General features: G+C 39.4%; 1 long non-coding RNA gene across 1 annotated transcript; it reads left to right on the top strand.

Annotated features, from left to right (window-relative positions):
* Positions 1 to 23,493: 23,493 nt before the first annotated feature.
* LOC120764671 (uncharacterized) lies at positions 23,494 to 24,328 on the top strand. Its single transcript, XR_005704245.2, has 3 exons — positions 23,494 to 23,573; positions 23,903 to 24,008; positions 24,101 to 24,328. It is a non-coding gene; the product is annotated as an uncharacterized LOC120764671 (long non-coding RNA).
* The last annotated feature ends 316 nt before the right edge of the window (positions 24,329 to 24,644 follow it).

Raw genomic sequence — 24,644 nt, 5'->3', positions numbered from 1 at the left:
TGCCTTGGCACTTTTCTCTAATGGATTTGAACATCTGTTTTGAAGTGTGACTGTACTTGTGTAACAATTCCCAGGGTACTAAATCTATTGCTTGAACAGAGCAAGTCCAGATCCTTCCGTGCTAAAAACCCAAGTGCCACAGGATTGCCAGTTTTCCCTAGATAAGCAATTAATTCAGCAGGTAGCGGCAGCAGATACTGATGTGCCCACACAGTGGGTTGTGTTCTACATAACCAACCTCTAAATTTCACTCTCAACACTTTAGATGATGAGAAGGAGAGGTGAAGCTGCTGGCCAGACTGAATTAACTTGTCTGTGTTCCAAGTGAGCCCCTGATTGCTGGTGTTAATAAAACAGGCAGCAGAAGGTGACCTTCAAACTCCGTCTTCACTTATTTTTGATAGTCTGGAAATAGAAAGGCCATAGTCTGGGCATGAAGAAGACACAGCAGCCTCAAAAATGAGCTAAACTATGGTTCATATTTTTTTCAACTATGCTGTGAATTCTGAACCAGTTGGCAAAATGGATCAGCCACTAGAGTTGAACAGAGCATGGCTGGGGCCCTGAAGTCATGTTCAGTTTAGCTATGAGTTATACTGGGAGGCATTATGTATTTAAGGTCTGTCCTAGGGGTGACTTTATGATGCTTCTATCCCCAGGTTATGCTGGATGTTACATTCTGCACCTTTCAGACTGGTTCTGAGAGCAAAGGGAGGAGAAGCAGCACACAGTTTGTTTGCAGAAACTGCACTTGCTCCCCACATCCTTCTCCTGGGCTGTGCTGTCTGCAGCACGGACAGTGGGAGAGAGCTCTTCAGTTAGTTTTTTTTTAGCTAGCTGAAGCAGAGAAGTTGCCCAGACTGTGGCTTTTCTTTTTCTTGGAGCTGTTCAGCCCTGCTCTGGACTGGAAACCCAGAAGAGCACTGGGAGCTCACACCTGTGGCCCACCAGGACTGGGATGTGGCATTTTTCCAGTGCCAGAGGAACTGATGAGAGATTGAGTGAGCTGAGCTGTACCCCACGACAAGGACTTTCTGAATTTGCCATCTCTTCAGAACAGCACAAGGTTTTACTGTTTAATGTTATTCATCTTTTATGCTTGTGAATACTTTGCTTATTAAATAATTTTTTTTTCCACTTTTCTCCAAGGAAATATTTTCCCAAACCAGTTGAGGGAGGACCTGCTTGAATCTGCTTTCTAGAGGGACTCCTTTGGAAGTTTCCTCTCAAATTTGCCCTAAACCAGGACAAGGTCCAAGTACATGATGACACTTGGCATTTCCTAGAAGCTGATAGCTGCAGGTAGTGGCAGGGAACAGGCTGTGGTGCAGCAGTACTGTCAGTGCTGGCAGTCTTAATGCAGGGTGACTGCAAGTGCCCAGAGGTTTGCTCCTGTTCAGTTTTAGCATTTCTGCTTTCTATTTAGAATGAACACTCCTCCCTAGGTAACTGCAAGTAGGGTGTCCCAGGAGCTGCAGGGAGCCCCTAGCAGGAGTGTCTCGGGACACAAAGGAATTGTCATCAATGACAGAAGGTACCATTCAAAGGAAAATGTGAATTTGAAGTACAAGTCGTTTAAAGAGGTCTCATTGGAAAAAATGTGCCTTCATCTGGAGTTACTGATTTCTGTCCAGAGAGTCAATCACTACATATTATGGATAATATAAATGCATTTCTTGATAAATTAAACCTTTGAGTGCTGTTTCTATTGTTGGTGGTGTTTTTTTACTTTGAACCATATTAAAGGAAAAAAGGGTATTGATTGGACCTAGCAGGTGGTAAAGGAATTTATCCAGGCTGCAACCTTTTCAAATCCAGCCAGTTTCAGCTTTCCTATTTTAAAAGCATTAACCATTTGCTCTGTGTCTGGCAGTCAGAGAAGAGAAAATATGGAATGCAATGAAATCACTTTACTTCTAGGGAGACAAGTGGAAGGAGATGAGGGTTTTAGTAATGACTTCAAAGTTGTTATCATGTCATCTCTGATGCATATATGAAGTTAAGCACCTTGGAAAATGCTGAACGTATCCTCTGTAGAATGCAGTGTTGAAGCTATCTTGAGAAAATTGCCTACGCTGAAATCAGACCTGAGAAGCATCCAAATCACATAGACTGGGAGAGAAAATATCATGTAAGGAAAATAGAAGAAAAAGCACCTAAATAAGAGGTTTAATTCAAAATCATTCTTGAAAAGTACAGCTACTGGAAAACAAGGAGGGGGAATCATAGACTGTAATCTCAATCTGCAATTTCATTAAAAGCAAACTAGATATCATGGAAGCATTTTTTAGGAATCAGAGAATATCTGTGTTTGTAGTACTGTTAAAACCTTAAAGATGAAAATAATTTACAATTATAGACATTTATAATGCTGTACTTATATGTAACACTTTGTAGAAACAATGAAATGGGTTTTAGGTGCATCAACCCGAGCATCTGAAATGCCCTTGCATCACCTCCTGAATTCAGTGGGGGGTTTCTGAGCTTCCTCAAATGTTACTTTAGCCAGGGGGAAAAAAAAAAAATCCTGAAAACAACAGAATATTTCATTTATAAGGATTTTTGAATCAAGAGCAGAAGATAGGTGTCACAGTATTTTGGGCTTAAGTGTAGAAATTCACTTTCTCAAGATCAAGTCTGGCAAGGCAGCTGTAAAACTCTGTTGCTTCTAACAAACTCCCCTGATATCTCCAAGGAAAAGTCCTGATTTTTTCAACATTTTCTTGATGTGTACTTTATGCTAAGATTCTGCTGATAAAATGGTTGTATAACAGATGCAGATTTGCTCATGGTACACTGGAAGGCAAGAAGTGACAACACACTGATTCCCACAAAGATTTTTCACCCAAATGATGTTTGTCACTTTATATTCTATATCCTTCATCCCACCACTCCTGCCTAGATGATGGATGGGACTCAACTCCTGCTCCAATGATGTCTGTGATGGCTTTAGCTGCAGTGCAGAAGACTCCATGAGCATGTGTCACTTTTCTTAGGTTAGGGTTGTAAAATAAAAGGTGTGACCATAGCACAAAACAAAACTACCAGGATACATGGCCTTGATTGTCATTCAGTGTGAGAAGAACTTCATTATAATCTATACTTACAATTATTATACTTACTAATCTGGTTATGATAAACAAAGCTGTGAAATAAAAGGTTAGCTTTACATTATTTGTCTGCTTGAAACGGCACTTACTGCTGCTGGAATTCCATGTTTATCACATCCCACATGCTGCCAAGCCAAATCTGCCCTATTTTGAAAGAAATTATAAATTCAAATTGGTTTATGCCAGTCCTAACAACTTCACCAGGAATCTAAAAGCCCGTGTGGTTGGCAGCATCACCAAGAAGAGAGGTTTTGAAAGGTTTGGAATAGGAATCAAGTGAGCAGAGCTGCAGGTACTAGATAATGCAGAAAGGACACCCATCCTTCCTCTGCTGAATGTTAATGGAGTGGGGGGAGCACGGGAAGGATGATAATCACTGGAAGCTGCAGATGTGATTCTGGAGAGATAAATGGATTTTGATTAAATATCAGGATGCATTTTCTCTTTTTTATTCATCTTACTGTTCAACACAGAATGACCCTTTGGATGCAATCCCAATCCCTGCTGAAGTCTGCCATCACTTCAGTAGACTCAGTATGACACTTTCTAAATTACTTTAATCCCTTCAGAAGAATGCAGGCAGTAAGAACCCTTTTTGACACCTTGGTGAAGTCATGAGTATCTCTAGTCACACTTGAATGCAGCTGCTTGAGACTGTATGTCCATTTCATTTTAGCAAAACAAATTGATTTCCTGAATGCAGTAAGAACAGGTTAAGACTTAGTTCCAGCTCTGCATACTAATACCAGGCAAAGAAAAATCCATGTATGTAGACAAAAATGTAAACAATAGAAGAATTGAGGGTTTTTTTAATCACATCATTTAGCCATCCTGATTTTATTATTATAATGTAAACAACATTTATGGAATAAGCAATTCAGGACACAGTCAGATCTGAAGCCTTCCAGTCACAATCAGGGAGAAAAGTTACACTTATGATCTAACTCTCTTGAAGATATCATGATCCACCTCCCAGTTATCCTATTAGAAAACTGCACTTCTGCCCTCAGATTTCTAGAATTTCTTACCTTAGTTTTTAACAGACTGCACCTTTAGGAAAGGAATAAGCCTGACTTTGTTGTATTTACTTCAGCCATTAAATGTCCAGGACTGTGCATAGTGACTGTGGGAGAAGAGAGATGGGAAAGTCCATCCTGCAGTCCTTGGGAAGTAATGCTCCAGTTGCTTTGCAATACAGCCCCAGCTGTCCATGTTGCTCTGAGCCCTTTGTGCCCAAAGTGCAGCCCCTTTCAACCAAGTCCAGTGCTTTTGATATGAAACTTAATTACGGCCACTAACCCCGAACACACCTCAGCTAAGGCTGAGATCTCTGCCTTCACAATAATATTGAACTAAACGGAATAAAAAAGAACAATAAATTACACCTGTTTCCCCAGGTCAATTGGCTTTTCCCATGATAGAAATCAATGTTTCTACATCTTGGTGGCCTTTCAGTGGAGTTCTTTGCCATCATTTATGCCAGGCTCATATCCAAGGAAATCAACTATTCCCTACTCAGCTCAGACTTCCTAGCCCATGGTACAAACATCCTCCATGGTGTTGATCTCCTCCAACGTGGGTTTTTTTGGCTATTCCTCAATGTCTTATCTCACTTAGAAACACAAAAACTGCTACAGTGCATCAGGTTAAATGCCAGTTTAGCCCAAATCATGGACTTAACAGCACTTACTAACCAGTATTTCAGGAAACAGAGGTATCCCGTGATGTAATAGAAGTACAGTGATAAAATAAATGCAGCTTTCCAGCAATTAGCTGTTTAGGAGCAGATATTTGGGAACTTTTGCTGGACCACAATGTTTAATTCTCAGAAAGTTGATACTTTTTATTTCATTTAATATCTACTTTTTAATCCTCTTGGCCTTTTCTTGCAAAGAGTGCCATGACCTAATTTTGAATATTGTAAAAAATACTTGCTTTTGTGTGGGTGTTTGTTTGTTTTTAATTAATTGTTGATAATATAATTGGATAGCTCCTCAACCCCAAGGACAAAAAATTGCATTTTCAAATTCCCAATTCACCTTCCCTAAACCATTTATGATACTACAGGCTTTATCATATTACCTTCTCATCCTTCTCTTTTCCAGACTGGAGAGCCAAAGTCTGTCTTTGCTGTTGTGTATCTTTGATCACCTTTCAGCCCTTCTCCAGCTCATCTCCAGCTTTGTTGTACCTGCCTTGAGGCTGCTGGGGAAGAACTGTACACTCCTTCAAGCTGTGGAAGCACTGTGAATTTATGCAGTGACATAAGAACATTTTCTGGGTTTACTCCATCTCTTTTTCAATAATTTGTAGTGTTTCATTTGTTCTTTTGACCTCCCATGAGCATGGATCAGATGTTTCCAGAAATCTATTCACAGTCACTCCAAAATTTATTTCCTGGAGAGTGATAGCTAATTTAGAGCCTGTTAATATGTATGAATAGTTTCAGTTATTTTTATTCCATTTGCATTACTTTGCACTTATGAGCATTAATTTTCATTTGTCATTTTATTAGCTAGTTACACAGTATTATGAGATTCTGCTACAGCTCTTTGCAGTCAGCTTTAGATTGGACTGTTCTGAATAATTTGTTGTCAGCTGCAATCATCTCAATGCAGTATTTATCCCCTTTTCTAGCTCTTTCCAGTGCTCATACTTTCCATGCTCTGCACCACACAGATTTTTCTAGAACTTGGTCATCGCCCCCTTCTCAGTCCTTTTCCAGGCTTCCTCCTCAGAACACCCATGAAAAGAAAGATGCTCCTGAGTCTCCCATTCAGTTAGCACATCTACAACAGGCTGTCTGTGTGGGATTCATCCCACCTAACTTTAGATGGTGACATCTATTTCTGAGCCAAGTTCTCCCTATAATGAAATAGAGAGGAAATAGGCAGTGCTACAGTGGAAGTGATCCAGCTCTAATGTAAATGTCTAAATGCATCGGATGATTCATGTCCTAAAAGTGTTTATTCCTCCTCATTGACTCCAAGGGAGTCTACAGTGAGTGGAACAGATGCAGATTATCTACGTCAGAGGCAGAGACATCATAAATTAGGTGAGAAGAATCCTGCTTTTCCCACGCACCTCTCATTGGGCTACAACCACATCATTTTTCTGATAGACTAAAAATCTAAGAATCACATTCTTTAAAGGCCTCAAAGCTGGAATAGGGAAGGACTGGGCTTACCAGAAGTCTACAGGGCTGCATCTTTGTGATTTCCTATGCAGGGATGTGGAACTCCCTTTCTCCTGTATGCCACATGGCAAGGGGCCCACGTGTAGCCAGGAGCTGGTCCAGCTGGATGCAGGCTTTCTAGAACACAGAGGGCATAGCTGTGCACAGGAAACATTTCACATGCCCTGTCCCCCATTCCTGCATTATCCTGGCTCCAGAGTACCATAATGTCGCCACAGTTACTATCAGAATGCTTTGATTTTCTGCTTTTTCCTTGGAAACATGATTTGCATCATTGCATCATTTCTGTAGCGTCATGCCTTCCACGGAAAGAGCAACCTTATAATGGATACGTGTACTTCAGCTTCTCTGCCCCAGCTTACTCACCATCCTTTCCATTCCAAATCACCTGTCACAGCAATCAAGAGTCATGCCTGGCAGGGCATCATTCACTTACAGCTTTCAGCTTCTTCCCTCCAGAAGTTAATGGTAAAAGCCACATTTCTAAAAAAGCAATGTTCCCAGAACAGTCCACTGAGGTAGCTAATATAATCATGAGACACTTGGTTTACAGACAATAATATAAAGGAAAAGTGCTGAACTCAGGGTGTTTAAAAAAAAAAAAAAATATTCTAAAGAAATCTTCTTCTTTTTCCTTTATGCAATATCCAGGGCACAAATATCCGGGGATAATCTTGTTCTAAAGCTTTAAAATGTTACTGCAAATTAATGTGCACTGGCAAGTACCCTTAAGCAACTGAACTACTCTGAAAACATTGTTTATAAAAATACTTGTTCCTCTGTCAAGGAAATAGTCACAAAACATAGCCTATAAAAAAATCTTTAAAATTTGAATTATTTCTTTTATCTCCAATTAGACTACAAGGCAATCTTCTGACCCTAGCTTGGATTAAATACTGTCTGAGATAAGAGCTATGAAGCAATAAGAAAAAGTGTAGTAGACAGACAATACTGCTTCTTGCCTCAGGAGAAATGGAAATATTGAAGATGGCAACACAATCTTTTATTCATTTTTATTTTATTATAATGTTCTTCACTAGAGCTGAATTTGGAAGACAGAAACCACTGGACACGGGTTTTGGCTTGGAATTCATGTCCAGAAACTGGTGAGTAATTCCAGCCCAGGAATGGCAAAGGAGAGCAGCTCTGCTCCTGAAAGAAAGATTGAACCAAGAGAGGAGACAGCAAAGGATTATTTAAGACTATTCCATGATGAAAATGAATGTCATTAATCTTATTGCCTAATTTTTAATCTAACATTTAACACAGACATCCTGTACATTTTTCCACATAAGTAATGGGAGGGACTTTGCAAAATCACTTATGTACTCCCAGAAACCATCAGAACAAGATGGAAAGCACTGGAATTCAGTGTAAGACCCTACCAAATGCCTGATAAATAAAACTTTAAGAAACTCTGGCATGGAGATGGAGGAGGCTAAGCTAATATAATGAGGCATAGAAAGAAAAATCAAGTGATTGCTGTAATAAACGGTTACTGTATGAAGGTAGAGTTCTTCTGTGCTGTGGTACAGTGTGGATGTTCCAGCTGAGTGTTCCCCTCTAGTCCATTTTACAGTCAGGGGAGAAAAAACAGATATTCTGGGGTATAATTAATTTTTTTCTTAAATTAGACCCTTAAATCAGGACACAGCTGTGGAAACCCCACACCCAGAATCCTGTCTTGTGAGCAGGCTACCATCCCTGTATTCCTACTGCTCATTTTTCTTAAGGCATTTTCTAGCTATTATTGAATGCAAATTATGTGTCTCAAGAGCCTTATTATTTATCTGCTCATTCAGAAAATCTCATTGAGCTGCATTCTTGTGTAACTGCTTAGGACCTGCACAAATGCTAATGGAGCACTCATGCTTGTCTGAAATTGATTCCTCTCTGCCCTCTAGAAGAGTTTTCCATAGGGCTTCTTCTTCCCAGAGCTATTCATAGAGCTTCTTCTTCTCCCATAATTATTTTTTATTTTAGGAAATTAACAGACTTGCAGTTACAAACTTGAATTTTGGCATTATGTGTGTATTATATACCATATCTAGAAAAAATGTATATGATAAATACTCTCCCTCATCAAAGGTTATTTCAACAGTCTGAGGCCCTTTTGACAGCCCACATGTGCCATGAGCCCCAGGGGCCATTCACAGTCAGTATTAACTTCAATTTATGTAAATAATTTTTAAAAATGAAAATTTTCCTTGTTTCAAAGTGGGCAATTGAAATCTAAATTAAAGTAATATAAGACAAGTTTTAGGAATCCTTTTAATGAGTTTTTTAAGATTTCACCGATACTGCTTCTTTTTTTTTTTTTTTTTTTTTTTTTTTTTTTTTTTTTTTTTTTTTTTTTTTTTTTTTTTTCCCCTCAGTCACACAGATGCTGCTTTTCAGAAATTGTCATACAGTTTACAGAAGTGGCTAAAAGTTTTCTCTATTTTGCCTACCAGGAAACTCGTTCATCTCATTTTAAGCACTTAATTCTTGAGTGTTCAGAATTAGTTACATCAGATGAAATCTTGGAAAAGATCCTTTTAACTACAGCAGGTCCAAATTTCACCCCAGGCTAGATTTTCAGAACAACTGCTAGTTCCTGACTCTGAGAGAGATCAGTGGAAGTCCCAAGCACTCAGAGAAGCAAAAAATCTGGGTCTAGATATAGGAAGCCCAGGTTGAGCATCTCAGTTCAAGCACTGCTTTTGAAAATTTGCCTGCACATGTAAGAATTTATCACTTTAAATGATCTACTCATGATCTGCCCACTGGGCTGCAGAGCCTAAGCTGTGAGATTTCTGTCACAGTTACAGCTAAGGTAAAAAGCCAAAAATGGCGCTTTTTATCAATACAGCTCTTATTGTAATTTGAGTGCTTTGGATTGCTCATTGCAGCTTTGCCTCATGCAGGCCAGACACGGAGGGAGGCAGAGGATCTTGACAGAGATGAATAATGTAGTTTAGACAAGGCATTACGGGAGCGTCTGTCTGCTTTGGTATCTCCCTCTGCTTTTCCAGAGGGGATAATGGGCTTTGACATCTTGCCAGCCCTGCCATCCCGGAGAAGAGTTCATTGCTAGTTCAGCTCTGAGTGTCTCCTGTTTATCCACCATCAACCACAGCAGTCTTAGGAAATTATTTCTGTCTGGTATTTCCATCCTGGAAAGCTACCTTACAATGCACAAAACAGTGTTGTTACTTGCACGGCTCACAGAGATCTCCAAGGAAATAACTCCTGCATTTTTCCCCTATGCACGGGGCAAACATATAGGAAGTTTCTGTCCATTCTATGCATAAAAAAATGTGATGCATATTTTTATTTTACTTACTCCATTTTTTTTTAAATTTATTTTTGTGTCTCTTGACTCTTACATATTAAGCAACAGTCTTCCAAAACAGCTACTTCCTGGCAAAGGGAAATTAGAATCCATTGAAGAAATCCCAGATGAAACAAAATGCTCAATTTTCTGTATTGTCTCCTGGAAATGGTTTTCAGTGAGCTTGAGAGCAAAATAGTATAAATAAAATTAAGAACAGATGAAGAAAAAACTAAGAGGTGAAATAAAGAACTGAGAGAGAAATTTTCTGGTGAGACTTGCAGACAGCAAATTAAATGGAAAATCAGGAAAACTTCTTTATCTCACAGCATGTGCAGGAGGAAAACATTACACAGAATGACTGAGTTGGAAGAGACCTTTAAGATCATTGAGTCCAACCCAGCCCTAAGACCTCAACTAAACCATTGCACCGAGTGCCACATCCAATCTTTTTTTAAACACATCCAGGGATGGTGACTCCACCACCTCCCCAGGCAGACTATTCCAGTACTTTATCACCCTTTCTGTAAAAAACGTTTTCCTAATATCCGACCTATATTTCCCCTGGCACACCTTAAGACTGTGTTCTCTCGTTCTGTCAGTTGTTCTCTGGAGAAAGAGACCAACCCCCAGCTGACTACAGCCACACTTCAGGAAGTTGTAGAGAGTGATAAGGTCACCTCTGAGTCTCCTTTTCTCCAGGCTGAACAACCCCAGCTCCTCCCTCAGCCGTTCCTCACAGGGTTTGTGTTCCAAGCCCCTCACTAACCGTCCTCTGGACATTCTTGCAGCAGTATTTTAAAGGTGATGGTAAAGAAGAGGATGAAGACAAATTCCACGAGAACAGAAAAAGTAAATGAAGAAAAACAGGAGTAGGTTTGGACAACTAGGTCCAGATGCCCAAATAGGTTGGAGGATGCCACATTATCAGTGACACACTACTGTGAAATCTTTATTCTCTCTGCGCTCCCCAATGCTCTTCACATCTTATGCCTTGTGACTACTTCCAGCACCTCACTGTAATAATCCCCAGGAGCTCTTTGTCCTGCTGTGCCATTTCACCTGTTCCTGATATTCCCAGAAACCCTGGGAGCTGTAAGTGCCCTTCCCAGGGAGGCCTTCTGCAGCACCAGCAAGACCCTGGCACATACTTGCAGCTGCAGCTCCCCCACCAGCCTGTTTCCCCAGTGCTCTGCCCCATGCTCAGAACATCCTGTGTAAGGCAATGTGCTGCTCTATTCCGTCATATTTCTCCACATTGATCCACTTTTATTTCAAGCCCCCAACAAAATCACGAGGGGAAAAAAAATTCTGCTTTTACAGTTTTCCTAAAAATCTTTTTCTTCTGTCTATTCGCTGCTATGCAAGGCCTTTTTTAAGTGGCTGATGTTCTTCTGAATATACTTTATACTTCCTCAGTTTATGCATAACTTTGTCGAAACTAGAGTGTGCTTCCTCCCAAAAACTCCTCGTTCTATTCTGGTTTGTTACCCGTCCTCCTTCATGGCATTGCAACTGAAGTGAGTTATTTAGGGCAGGGACACTGTGTTTCCATTTCCATTACAGAGAGCTTACTAAGTTCTCCATGACTATAAAATAACAATTTCCCCAGCATGCTTAGATGGGGCAAGGTTGGGGGGCTCCAGAGAGGCTGGTCACTTCAAGTCCTGCAAGCCCTTCTTCTGGATGTTGTCATTCCACAAAGCATTCCTTCAAATGAGCATTTTTGTGGCTCGGCGCCAGAAAATTATGCAATGTCTGCAAAATGTGAGGCACGGAATGGATTAGTACTTTGTCTGTCAGCTGAAAATTTGGGTTATTTTCATGTTCTGGAATGAAGGTGGTTCAAAGGAATCGCGAAGCTGCCACAAACATTCTGTTAGCGTTTGTCTGTTCTGAGCTAGCACTGAAATATCTGCGGCAGCGCCGCTTCTGTTCCACCACTGTGTAGGCAAAGGATCATTGCAGAAGATGCAAAAGTGGGACACACGATCTGCAGCCCACTTAAACCCAGGAAGTTGTGCAATTAGTTTAATTCAAAGTGATAATTGACCAACTCGACTATTCCTAGGATAAAAAGAGCAGGAAGGATGGTTTGGTGCTAACTGTGTCTCAGCCACTTCAGGCTTTCTGGTTATATTCTTTATATATTTAATTAAATACATTTGAAGGACAAATCTAGAGGCTAATGAGCTTTTACAACTCCCATTGAAATTGAAAGCAGCTGCACATGTTCCCGAGGTTTTGAAAGAAATATATTCATCTCATAAAAAATACATTAGATGACCATTAAAGTTCTAAAACATGACAATAAAAGCAAATACGTTTATAATTAGTGCTGCCCCTCATTCCTTAGACACAGGCTGGCGTCTCCGCTACTCAATCAATGCTTTCCTCTTACTTTGTACTTTCCTAATTTTGCCTTCATGTTTGCAGTCAGAGTTCTTCTGGATGAAAAGTACCATAAATAAGCAAGCTGCTATTACTGCTGACCGCAGCCTATGGCATCCTCCCAAAGCTTCTTGTTTTCCTGGGTGTCAGACTGATTTGAAAGGAACTGGTTACGTGAGTGATGAGTGCTTGTCCTCATCTGGGCAAGTTGGCTCTAGAATAAATATAGGAATTTGAGACAAAGATTTCATCCTGTCCATTTAGGGACTTGCAAATGCAAAACTATTTCATGTCAGTGGTAGAGCGTGATGGTGCTGCCAGATGATGGGACAAAGCCCAGTGGTTCATAACTGATTGCTTTGGGAGACAAAGCTTTTATTTATCTTGAAAGGTAGATTATAAAAAATGTTGGCAGCTCACTCCTGAATACACACTTCATTTAATGAGACTGGAATTCCAGTAAAATGTGTCATATTAAGGAATTAAAAGTTGATGATTGTATTGACGGGGCACAGGAAATAGACAAATAGATTGTTTTAGTGGGCACAAAGATTCATTATCTTGCAAATCCTGACAAAGTACATAAAGTAAGTGTTGACAGTTTAAGTATTTTCATATAAATATTGGTAAATAATGCTGTAATATAGCAGTTGCACAAACTAATGTGTCTCTGCAGACCTTGAATAGACTGATAGGATAAATTTGTTTGAACAAGCATATGTTTTATCACAGTCATAAACACTGAGTGTGGATTCTGAGACATGTAGACTGAGATCTTGGAAAGCATGGACGCTATAAATATTGCAGAGGTCCCAACATGTAATCAGCTAAATGTGTGTTGCCTTGTATCAGCAAAGAGGAACTTCTATTGCTATAGCTAAGGCAGTGAGTATTATCATTGTTTGAGATCAAGGGGATTTGAAACACTTGTATCTGCACATCAAAGAGACATTGACAGATGGGATAGCACTCAGTGAAAGATTCAAGATGCAGAAAATGTATTTTCTTGTCTCTCTCAGTGTAAGTGATAAGTTCCAGTTTGCTGGAACTTATTGCTTGTTGTGAAGCGATAAAGTGTCAGCAAGGAGCTGGAGACTGAAGGAAATTGTCACTCTGTAGGATTCCCTGATTTCCTATCTCAGGCACTAAAGTACTGTGCATCCTGTAGAAAACAGTGGTGCAGGAGCATAGCCAAGAGAGAAAATAATTTGGAAAGGGTTTTGCTCCTTTTTATCAGGATCTAGTATTTCAGGCAGTATTTCAGTCAGCTACCACGGAGCTGACACTGAGCTGCACAAATTATTGCCTCCTTGAATGGAGAAGGCAACAAAAGTACCACAGCTCCCAGAAACAACCATCATTACGGCAGTAGAGAAAAATGGAGATATGAAGCTGCATTTGCAACAGTATACTTCCATTCTTCCATCCCTGCACTGGAATCTTCCAACAGAGATAAAGGACTAGGAGATAGAAACAGAGGGAAGACTCTAGAGTCATACCTCACAAAGGCACCCCATGAAGGATGCAAAAGGGCAGGAATAAGAGGAAAAAAATAAAAAACAGGCTTAAGGATGCCTCATATTCTAGAAGAATTGCACTGTTACAGTGATATTAGCATATAAAGAAGAGAAACTTTTCTTAAGCAGTTAGAAATGTGTGACTTTGATGGAGTCCATCAAACTTTCCTGTCTCCCAGCCCTATCAGTTCTTATAGGGGTCAGAAAGGAATGAGGGGCTGAGGATTGTAGCAAAAGGATGTTCTTGGCTACCCTGACACTTCCTCTCCTCTCTTCTCTTGGTCTCAGTTTCTTCTTGTATTTCCTCTGCATGCCTCAGACCTCGACTTGGTGTCTCTTACAGAGTTATGTAAGTCACCCATCTGGAAGCAGCGTGTTGTGCAGGCAAGGAAAGGATGCTGCTGCTTTGAAATTTAGATACAGGGGGGAAAAAAGAGTAACTCAGACACTGTGGCTGTGAAATATTGGCTGGTTTAATTATTTTTGACACATGCTTTCCCTCCATTGACTGAAGAACTATGGAAAATTTATCTACTCTTACACCTTTACAGTTACTCTGTAGGAGTGGTTTTAGCTCTGTTTTTCAGTATTAGACTTCTCTGACTAATTTTTTTCCCACTGTCTCCTTTCACAGTAATGAGGTTCTATTTGCAATACATATCAGAATGGTTACTGTAATAATATGCATAGCAGTACAAGTAAGACATGGCTGAGAACACATATTCTGCTCTTGTTTACTGTGTTTTTCCTGTTTGTTTCGTCTGGCCCTCAAACATGATGCTGCAGAATCTTTTCCTTTAAGTGAGATATGTGGTAAACTCTGCCCTCTTTTACCACAATCAGAAGCAGGGCACCAATTTCCTTAGCTCATATTCTTTTATCTTCTTCCTTCCCAGGTTTCCTTTTGCCTCAAACCAAGCCCTGCATGGACAAAACCATTTGAGTGTGACTTGAATCCGGGTGATTCCCTGACTGGGATTGTAAAGGAAACCCAGCAGCAAATACAGTATCTCTGTTTTTGTCAACCCTTCTGCTTATTTCAAACCCAAAGCACCTGAGGAAAGACAAGGTGACCATAGCAGCACAAAGGATATTTTTTTCTGAATGAAAGTGCTGCTGCTTTCCTCCACAACAGCCACAAAAGAAAGTTAATAAGTCAAGGCAGAGGTGACAGCTGGGAGAGAGAAGCCAGTGCTGTGGGAGAGAATCTAATAGATCCTCACTACATACAGGGAGAGGTTACCTGCGCTCTTCATCCAAGTTCTTCAGGTTCCCTTTCTCAAATTCTGTGTTCTGTACTCTTGGAAATAGCATTAGTGACTCAGATTGCTGAGGACTCTGCCTTTGCTGTTATCTGAGTGTCTACATACTGAGATTTGCATTTCTGGCTTTAAAATAAAATCACAGTATCTTATTTGGCACAAAGATTGAAGAAACTTTTCCAAACAATGGCTACACAATGCAGCTGCCTGTCAGTGTGAGGGTACAGTTTCAGGAGAATTTCAAATCTAAACAAACTGAAAATGCTGTTGGCATCTTCTGGTTTTTTAGTGTGTTTTAAAAGCTGATTTATATAAAAAAAAGGATCTGTCTCATTGGCATAGCATTTTTGTGGTCTCAAGATAGTAGTCAAGGTAGAATATAGACACTATCATGATCATAAAATATACAAACATTCATAGGAAAGCTTGGCTTGTGTAACAACACATTAATGAATAACAGAAATAACTCTTGAGGGATCACCTATCAACTCAAAGAAAAATCAAAATATTTGGAATATAGCATACATCTTTCATACTTGTCACCTAGTACAAGTCCCATCAAGACTGCTGATTTTATCCTGAGCTCTGCTGGTAACAGATCAGATGATCAGAGTAACACAGAATTCTTTCTCATTGTATGGGCAGGCTCTTATAAACTAAATCTTAAGAGTCTGACAGCTGATTTCAAGACAATTACCCTGGAGACTTCACTTCAGGAACTCAGTTCTCTGTGGCATGAAATTGAGGCAAAGCAATGAACTTCTTCTGTCCATTTTTCAATAGCCTTGAGAAATGTTCGATTGGACAAAATAACTCCACTGTATCCTAGGAGATATATCTCTCCTTTTTTTGCTTCTTTACTAGAGAAGTGAAACTATTCAAACTAGTCTACGTTGTCACGTGCAAGATACATGTGTAGTTCTGAGCTAGGTTCATTGAAAAATACAAATACTTTAGTCAGACACTTTGAGCAATGGCTTTTCTACATTGGTCAGAGGAAAATTTTCATTTGCAATTTTCAAATATGTTGCCAAGGCAAATGTGATTTCATAGCCAGGGAAAATTTCTTTCCAGCTCTAGTTCTCCAACATTCAAATATCAGAACCAGGCAGTGAACAGAGTATGGGCAGTGAGGTTCTTATCTGAAAAGAGGGGTCACCAAGAGCATCTCCAGAGTGGGCAGTTTTTTTTTGCTTCACTTTTTTAAAGGTTTTGCTTAATGAGAAAGTGAGCCTTCCATCAGGATGTGATTTCTACCACATTTCTGCCTGCATTGAGGACAGCCTGTACCTCAACTCACATCCATTCCATCCAGTTTTCTTTTCCAGTTCAGTAGTCTTCCTTCTTATGACTGTCTGGTTGATACTCTCTTCCTCCTTTGAAAATCACATTTTACCATGAAAGTTCCTGTGTTTGACACCATGTATTAGCTGACAAATATTACCCTACTGAATTATTCAATATTCTTTGATATTGATTTCTTCTTTATTCCTACTCCAGCATACACAAGGCTAATTATTTTGTACCAAGCCTACATCATCAAGATTAGAAAGCAATTCTTAATTTTCTGTATTGGCTGGCAGTTGCTTTCCATGGACCTTACCAGCCTAATAGAGAGAGAAGACCATGCAGTCTGACATAGCGTAGGCAGCAGCAGTAATTTTGATGCAGTTGCACTGAAAACTGATATGTGCTATTCTGCAGATGCAAAAATATTCATATATTCTTTATTAAAATTCTGACCTCAGTTTTTACTTCAGATAACAGATGCACCATGATCACGCTGTGTTTTTGCCAAATATATTTTCTATATGATCTTCATTAATACTAGACATCCTTTCAAGCTTCCATATGAAATTAAGAAGCGCTAGTGAGAAGGAAAATATAAAATATGTCCCAAAAGTGCTCAGGCATGCCAGCAACCAGTCTATTTATCATTTTAAAGCTAACCTGTTGACCCTTCTTTCAGCCATCGCTTCTTTCAAGATGTTCAAAATACAGAAACAATGAAAGCAAATCTCCTGAGACTGAATGAGTGCCATGAAAGAAAGAGTGTAGTGGAGGAAACAGTCCAGGAATACATGCATATATGATGTGACTGCTGCTGTCTTAGGTGAGATGGGCAGATGTGAGGTGAAATGGGAAGAAGAATTTATAAGAATTTTAAAAAGAAGCAGTGTACCTGGAATACAAATGCTTCACTGCAATGCATGAGCTGTACAATCAGGAATCCATAGCCCAAAGGACTGGTCAGGTTTATAAGGATACTATTTGTAAATCACATGCTCTCTCAAATGAGGAGATTACAACTGTAATCAGAGCTGTGCTATGGCAAGTCTCTGATTTCTTGCTTCTGTGTATTTTCTTGTCTACTACACTGAGAAATTTAAGAGCTTTCAAGAACATGCTTACCCATAAATTAATTCCAAGGCTAATTAACTCTCTCTTCACTTGATTAATGTTTTTTTGGAAGTGGTAAGAATGCAACAAATAAAAGCAAAATTATGAGAAGCAAACCACTGTGTCCTTGAGACAGAGATGTCTAGTGACAAAAATGTTCTGAGCCTTAGGAACCCACGTAACAGGATAGTCAGAGAGCATCTTTCAAAACACATTGCCAAATGTAGGCAATGATAGTGTGAGATGACTGTTTCCAGGAGATGAAACATAGTTTTCAAGTGGTTTGTTAGAGCAGAAAAGCTGTAATGTACCTTAAGCTCTGTTAGTAGTTTCTAAAGGAACATATATTTAAATGCATGACCTCAGTGAATGCTGAGCAAAGGGGGCTGGAAGCCGTGCAAGCTTCTACTGTAACTTTGATTTTCAATCAAAATGTCATTCTGCTCTTTCCAAGCAGCTATGTTTTTCTTTAATGACTGATAGCATCTAACTGCAAAGACTTGAGCTATGTCCAGGAATCTTCCCTAGTACTCCCCAGCATTCTAAGGAATTTCAGTACTACAACAAACATTTTTGAAAAGAGTTCCACAGAATTTTTTTGTTCCAATGTGCAATTTCTGCCACTGGCAGAGTTTCTGCATCTTTATAAACTGACACAGATTCAAGTTATCTTAAATAAAGACAAAAAATTTCTGCTCGTTTTTTGAGCTGTTGTCCATTGACTGTGATCATTTCTCACTGAGTCCTTCTATAATCACTATCCTCCCAAATGTTGATGTCACAGTTTAATGTGTTTATAGCAAATATCATTGCAAATTACATTGCACCCTTTTAAAGTGGTGGATTTGTCAGTGAACTTCTCCATAGAAAGTTTCATCTTCAAGCCAGAAAGAATAAAGATATTGGAGCTGCTGCAGTAAGAGGACACTGGGGTTTAAATTTATAGCACATACAGTCACTGTAACTCGGTCGTCATTGCTGAGCAAAGAGCAGCCATTGATTCCCTCTGGGAACCGGTTGTGAGACTCCTGTGCAAGGTCCCTGGCACCACTCAAGTCTTCTGTGCTCTGTTTAATGCTATCAAACATTAAAGAATATATTGAAACAGGGAGAAACTACCAATATCCTGGTTAATGTTGGGAGACAGCTCACTTCCCACTACCAGAGTTCCAGCAGAGCTTCTGCCTGGAGACAGGTTTCACCCCACATGCAGCACAGAGCACTAGTTCACACTTTTTGTATGAGGATCCCTGTACCCCAGAGTCCAAAGAAGATTGCAGGAGTATAAACCCCACACTAAACATTATATAAAGACCCCTCAGAAAGACTGCCAGGCTCTTTCCTGAAAGGAATGTGTAAGCAGCAGCCCAGGTGGGGTGGAAAGCTTCATGCCCAGCAGCAGAGATGGAAGTTCCCCACTGGCTGAGCACTGGCGACTCCCTCCAGTTAATTTTGCACTGTGCACTCAAATACCAACTTTAATACATAGCAAAAAACACAGTTGGGAGAATTTGTTTAATCTGGTTCTCACAGTTGGTTTGGGGTGTTGTGGGGTTTTGTTGTTGTTGTTGGTTTGGTTTCGATTTTTTTTTTTCCCAGCAAGATGATTTTACAACAAGAAATTAGAACTCCAGAGTAAGAAATACAAGAAATGGTATTGAAACTAGATGAAGTACTTGAATTCAGTTCAACTACCCAGATATCTATAACCTCTACTCTTTTTACTGGAGTGTTTAGGAGGTCCACAGAGAGTACACAAATTTCAATGAGTCAGAAGATAATTGGAGCATCCAAGTGCTTCATATGTCTTTAGTTACCAGCATAAGCAACTCATATCTTGTTCTCCTACAAAATGTGATATCCTGCATGAAAAAACAGCAAGTTTTAAACTTTCATCTCCAGGTTGTTCAGATAATACAGAAAATTACTCAGGAGGGTGGTAGGTGGTAGGTGCTTGCTATTCTGAAATACTAATTGCATCTATGTTCATTGATGCCTGTTTTTTAAAACATTGCCTAAAAAAATGAGCTGTTGTCCGTTATTAGTGCATGGCCAGCTTAAAATAGCAGCAGTCTTAAGACAAAAATTTCTGTGTAAATGTGTAAAGATTGTGCTGCTATTGTAAAGAGAGTAAGTTCAGGAAATGGCAAATTGGGAAAACTGAAGACGAAAAAAAGTCTGATCAATTCTTGTTTAGTAATAATTTTGAGCAAGACAAAATACTCTACTGCAGTGGACATTAATTACTCTTAATAGCAACTATAGTGGCTAAAAAAACCCCATTAAACCAAACAAAAAAACCCCAAACAAATAAATCAAACATCCAAAACTTTCAGAAAACAAGTGTCTTGCAGTAAAACAAGGGAGGGTGGAAATAAGCAAGCCAAGATCATGTTTTAATATATTTTTTGCTTTGTGATGTCAGGTTTTCAATGTTAGATTGAAGAAATGAGGTTTTCCCCTGGCCCAACCAAGTCCTTTTTGGCCTTCCTTCCCTGCCTCCATCACTATACCCCAGAGTGACACCCAGTGATCCACCCACTTGGAGCTATAAAACCAGAGCATCATACCTATTTACCAGATGTGTCATCTCCAGCGTTTCCAAATGGACTCAATCCTCCTATGAGCAAGGCTTTTGGAGTCTATGCTCAGTGTGATGCTGCAGTGACTACAGGGAAGCCTTTTCAGAACATATGATGTATTTGTCCCTGGCAACTTAGTGCAGAGCAAAAACACTGAAATAATGAAACTTCTGCACATATGACACACAGCTCCAGATTTTCTTCTAATTCTGACTAACTGGGTAATTAAAACTGCATATTAAGATTTACTTTCCTGTCCATCAGAAGTTTCTGAGAGACAGATTATGCCATTTTCAAGGCAGGGTGAACATCAGATCTTCCCTGCATGTCAGGATTTCTTTGTTACACTTGGATGTCTTCACTGGTAAGAACCCGAGTTACTGCATGTAATGAAGTTAATTCATGTGTATGGACATTGTAGATTACACAGCACATTTTACCAATGTTCTTTAGCCATCAAGCAGTTGAACTAGAGCTGTTGCCACATTTCTGGATAGCTAGCAAGAATTCCTGGAAGATTTAACTCTGCAGTTCTATAGTAGTCACCAAGTCCATGACCTCTAAAAGATATCTAAAAGGTCAAATTTGTCAATTAATAATCTATATATAAAAGTAGGATTCGTAGAGTATTCTGATAAATCAAAATCTCCAGGTTTTTCACATTTATATGTAATAATGTTCCAATATTGAAAGAAAGAAAGAAAGAAAGAAAGAAAGAAAGAAAGAAAGAAAGAAAGAAAGAAAGAAAGAAAGAAAGAAAGAAAGAAAGAAAGAAAGAAAGAAAGAAAGAAAGAAAGAAAGAAAGAAAGAAAGAAAGAAAGAAAAAACACAGCCAATTTGTTACCTTAATGTTATATTTAAAGTAATAGATATGGCCATGATTATTTTGTAGAACTGTTCTCTTTCCTGGCTCCCTTTGCTCACAGATGTTAGTATAGAAAAAGATATTCCTTCTGCTAATAGTTTCTGTTTGTTTTAAGATATGTCAGGAGTTTCACAGAGTTTGCTCAAAATTTCCCTGAATTTTGCAAATTTTGCATTTTACATAGCACATAGTAAGTCCATAAGGAGAATAAGTAAATTTTGCATTCAGAGTAGGCTTTCCACCAGAAAGCCCCAGTATTTGAAGCAGTTGCAACACCTACAGGTCAACTACTGATCTTGATTTAACAAGAGCACAGCAAGTCCATAACTCCTAAGCTTTTTCTTTTCTTTTCTTTTCTTTTCTTTTCTTTTCTTTTCTTTTCTTTTCTTTTCTTTTCTTTTCTTTTCTTTTCTTTTCTTTTCTTTTCTTTTCTTTTCTTTTCTTTTCTTTTCTTTTCTTTTCTTTTCTTCTCTTTTCTTCTCTTTTCTTTTCCTTTTCCTTTTCTTTTCTTTTTTTCCTTGATAGTTCTGTTAAAGTTGGCTGAAAATCTAATCCTGTAATGTTGAGGCAGTTCCGTTTTGACACAAGAACACGAGGATTTATCCCCTGCACTGTAGAAGAAGGTTTAGCAAGCGCTTGAATAAATGGGAGATGGCAGGAAATGCAGCTGCTCTCGAGCCAGCACACACGTACCAGGCAATGGGGCTGTTACTCACACAGGTATGAATAACGCATTGCGATGCCTGTGCCGCTCCACATTAGCCCAGGATGCTTCACATGCGCTCATGGTTATGGAAATAGAAACAGATTGTGAGTCAGAGAAAAAGCTGAGTCAGAATGAATATGTGAAGTGAGTAGAAAGGGATGACCAGAGCCATTAACTTGCCTGTGAAAGGTAGTAAGGCAAGACCAGTCAAAGAACTGCAGCAAATGGAGCACCCAAAGGGCAACTTGCTAAAATTGCCAAGATATGTTGACAGCTGAAAGGACAGGTATTTCTATTATCCACAGCAGTTACATCTGCATGTTACAGAAGCTCAGATGGCAGATTATGTAAATCTTTTGGGGATTTTTTGTTGACATTATTTCCCACTGCCCTTGTTTTCATTACCTAAGACCTGTTTGTACTGTGAATAAATAAGTAAAATATAAATGGTTCCCCATGGTGAGGTAGGAAGTGTATAGGAGGGCTCCCACAGACTGTGTATATGAAGGAGACACAGACACTTGACTTCTTGATATGTGATTTATTTCACAGAGCTTGAAAGAGCTGGAATATTGCAATTTAAAATGCAACAGAGATAATGTGCCATAGAAACTTTCTGTAAAAAAATGAGACTTTCTGTAAGAAAATCAGATTTCCTTATTAAGACATCCATGATTTTCAGAATTCCCAGACAGCATGAACCTAATGTATATAGAGTATTTTAGTGTTGTGGCTCTGATTTATTTAAGGTTGTATTCAGGGACAGAGAAACGTTTACAAGATGTCAGTTTTATCATATTGTACTTCATTGAGTGTCTTGGTGTGGTGGTGCAGAACTGTTTTATTAGGTTTTTATAAGAAGTTTATGTTATGGTTCATTTCACTGTATCCCCAATGTTGTAACCCTTTTTGTGTTGTCTGTATAACAAGGTGTTTTGTGTCAGTCCTCCCACCCCCCTCTCTGGGGCAGCTTGTCTATCACTTTGAGGAACCCTCCCAGGTTGCGAAATCTCAGGGAGAGGGCTTCAGGTGATAGGCGCCCTGGGGGGAATTCCTTTAGCTTTGGATTTTAGTGGTCCGAGGCTTGGGGGGGGGCACACCTTGTTACCCCCTGAATTCCCTGATTTGTTGTCTTGTGGTACCCCCCCTGGAACCCCTCCCCCGCTTATAGGGGGTAGGAGGGAGGGAAAAACTCTCTCAGCCTCTCAGCTCTCAGCATCTCAGCCTCGGAGCTCTCAGCCTCTCTGCTCCTCAACTCTGGAGCTAATAAACATCTTTTAACCTGCTAAGCTGAGAGCCAGCCTTTTCTCTTCTGCTGCTGTTGCTGTCACAACACTTTTGGGGTCCAGCTGCTAAGCCGAGAAGCCGAAACGAACTGGGACCATTCTGTGGCTGTGTTGACTCGAGCTAGCCAGAGGTCATCTCCCGCCCGGTGCGGGACGGAACCAGACACATCTTGGGTTTCAGTCAATAATTCTGTTAACAAAACAGTGGTCTTCTCAAGATGAACTTGAAAATAATTTCTTGAAATAAAAATCAAATTGACCAGAATAATTTACAAGTCCTAAAGTAAAATAAGCTGTATTATGCACCCATACTTCTGAGCTTCGATAAGCTATTATGACAGGGGAAAAAAATTTACCCTATCGTGATCATACAGAATTCACTCTAGAATTTTTGTATCAAAAATATGTAAGTTTGGAAGACATTACAAAACTCAGATCAGTTCAGATGAATTGGTTAAAGAGGCTCTCTTGCTGAAAAGACACAATTTGCAAAGACAGGCAATCTCTTAGGCCAGTTTGCATCACTGAGAAAACAAACAAGCTTTCAGGCACACAAATACTTGTACAGGTATGAAACAATAGAAGCATTTTGCAAAGGTAAACAAATACAGAACAAGTTTCTGAGTTTAAACTGACTGCTGAGTAGTAAGATATGATAGAAAAAGTCGCAGGCAGCAAAGGTAGGAAGCAATCATGGAGGCAGATGGTGATTATCTCCTGTGGGTCAGAAAGCAAAAAATAATCACCACCAGCTGAATATGTTTAGCTCATCCTGAGAATACTTTATAAGGAAAGGCATTAGCATTGATTTTTTTTCAAATATATCCATCATAAGGAGGAAAATGCCATCAGGTTTTAACACAAAGCCTGGGTTCAGAGGGATTAACTGACCCAGGAAAAATGATATGTGAATTTTTAAATAATTTTTGAACCTGACCACTCAAGGTAAAATATTTTCAGCTTACTAGTGAAATCAGTCCCAGCTCACACCTGTGTATTATTCCATAGTTATGACAATATAGAATAAGGTCTTGCAGATGTGTATATCTCTAAGCATAAGAACAGTCCTATTGATCTCACTGGATGAATTATATATTTAGCATGTGTTATAGCATTGCAAATTTTGAAGACTACATAAAAACCAAGAGCATTTTTTACTTCAGCAAATTCGGAAATGTTTGAGAGTTAATTTTGAATCAAAACAGCACATTAGAAGCTAAAAGGCCATGTTTGTCATCAAAATTGTAATCAAAAATTTTCTGTTTATATCACAGGCCCTCCCTGCCTGAATTGACAATAATTGAAAGGCTTATTGACAACACCAAAAGAAACCCCATGGACCATATTGACAAAACAGATCTTTGGAGTGATTTGTGGAAGGTGAGAATGGTGGTGTGTGCACGAATCTGAACACCTTCCAGTAAAGACATAGCAGTTTCAGACTGGGAATCCTTTTGTGCTCTCTACCACAGGAAATCCAGCAGCCACTCCAAGCCAGGGAGTCTGGCAGAGATCTGCTGCACAAGGGGTTTGGGTCTGGCTGCTCTGCACTGCTGTGTGTGTCCTGATCCACACAGTAATCAGCCCCAGCTGGCTCCTGGTAGAAGCTCTGCAACAGCTCCCCAGTCAAAACCAACAAAAATAATCAAACCATATTAAATTTTTTTCAAATGCCAGCCCATTCTACAGTTTCTGGTGTTTGCCATAGCATATGAAGCTCCATATGTTGTTTTTTGTACCATCAACTTTGAATTTGTCACTTCTTCATGCACCAAGTCTTTTCTTTGGTGTTTGGATTTTGTAGTATCAACCACATCAGCAGCACAGAGATTTTCTCTGCCTGCTTCCCCACTTATCAACAATGCTGTGCAACGTGAACCTTTGCCCAACACAATCCAAAGCTCTAACCATCTTCTCTGAGATCCTTGTAGAGGTACAGTGACTATCACTAGTAATTTTATTCTGAACCAGGTACATTTTCTTTAATGGTAATTTATAACATTCATACACCAAAAC

Source organism: Hirundo rustica, chromosome 2 (genome assembly GCF_015227805.2).
Source record: "Hirundo rustica isolate bHirRus1 chromosome 2, bHirRus1.pri.v3, whole genome shotgun sequence".
NCBI lineage: Eukaryota > Metazoa > Chordata > Aves > Passeriformes > Hirundinidae > Hirundo > Hirundo rustica.
The sequence above is the reverse complement of the archived record's forward strand: the minus strand, read 5'-3'. Positions and strand labels throughout refer to the sequence as shown.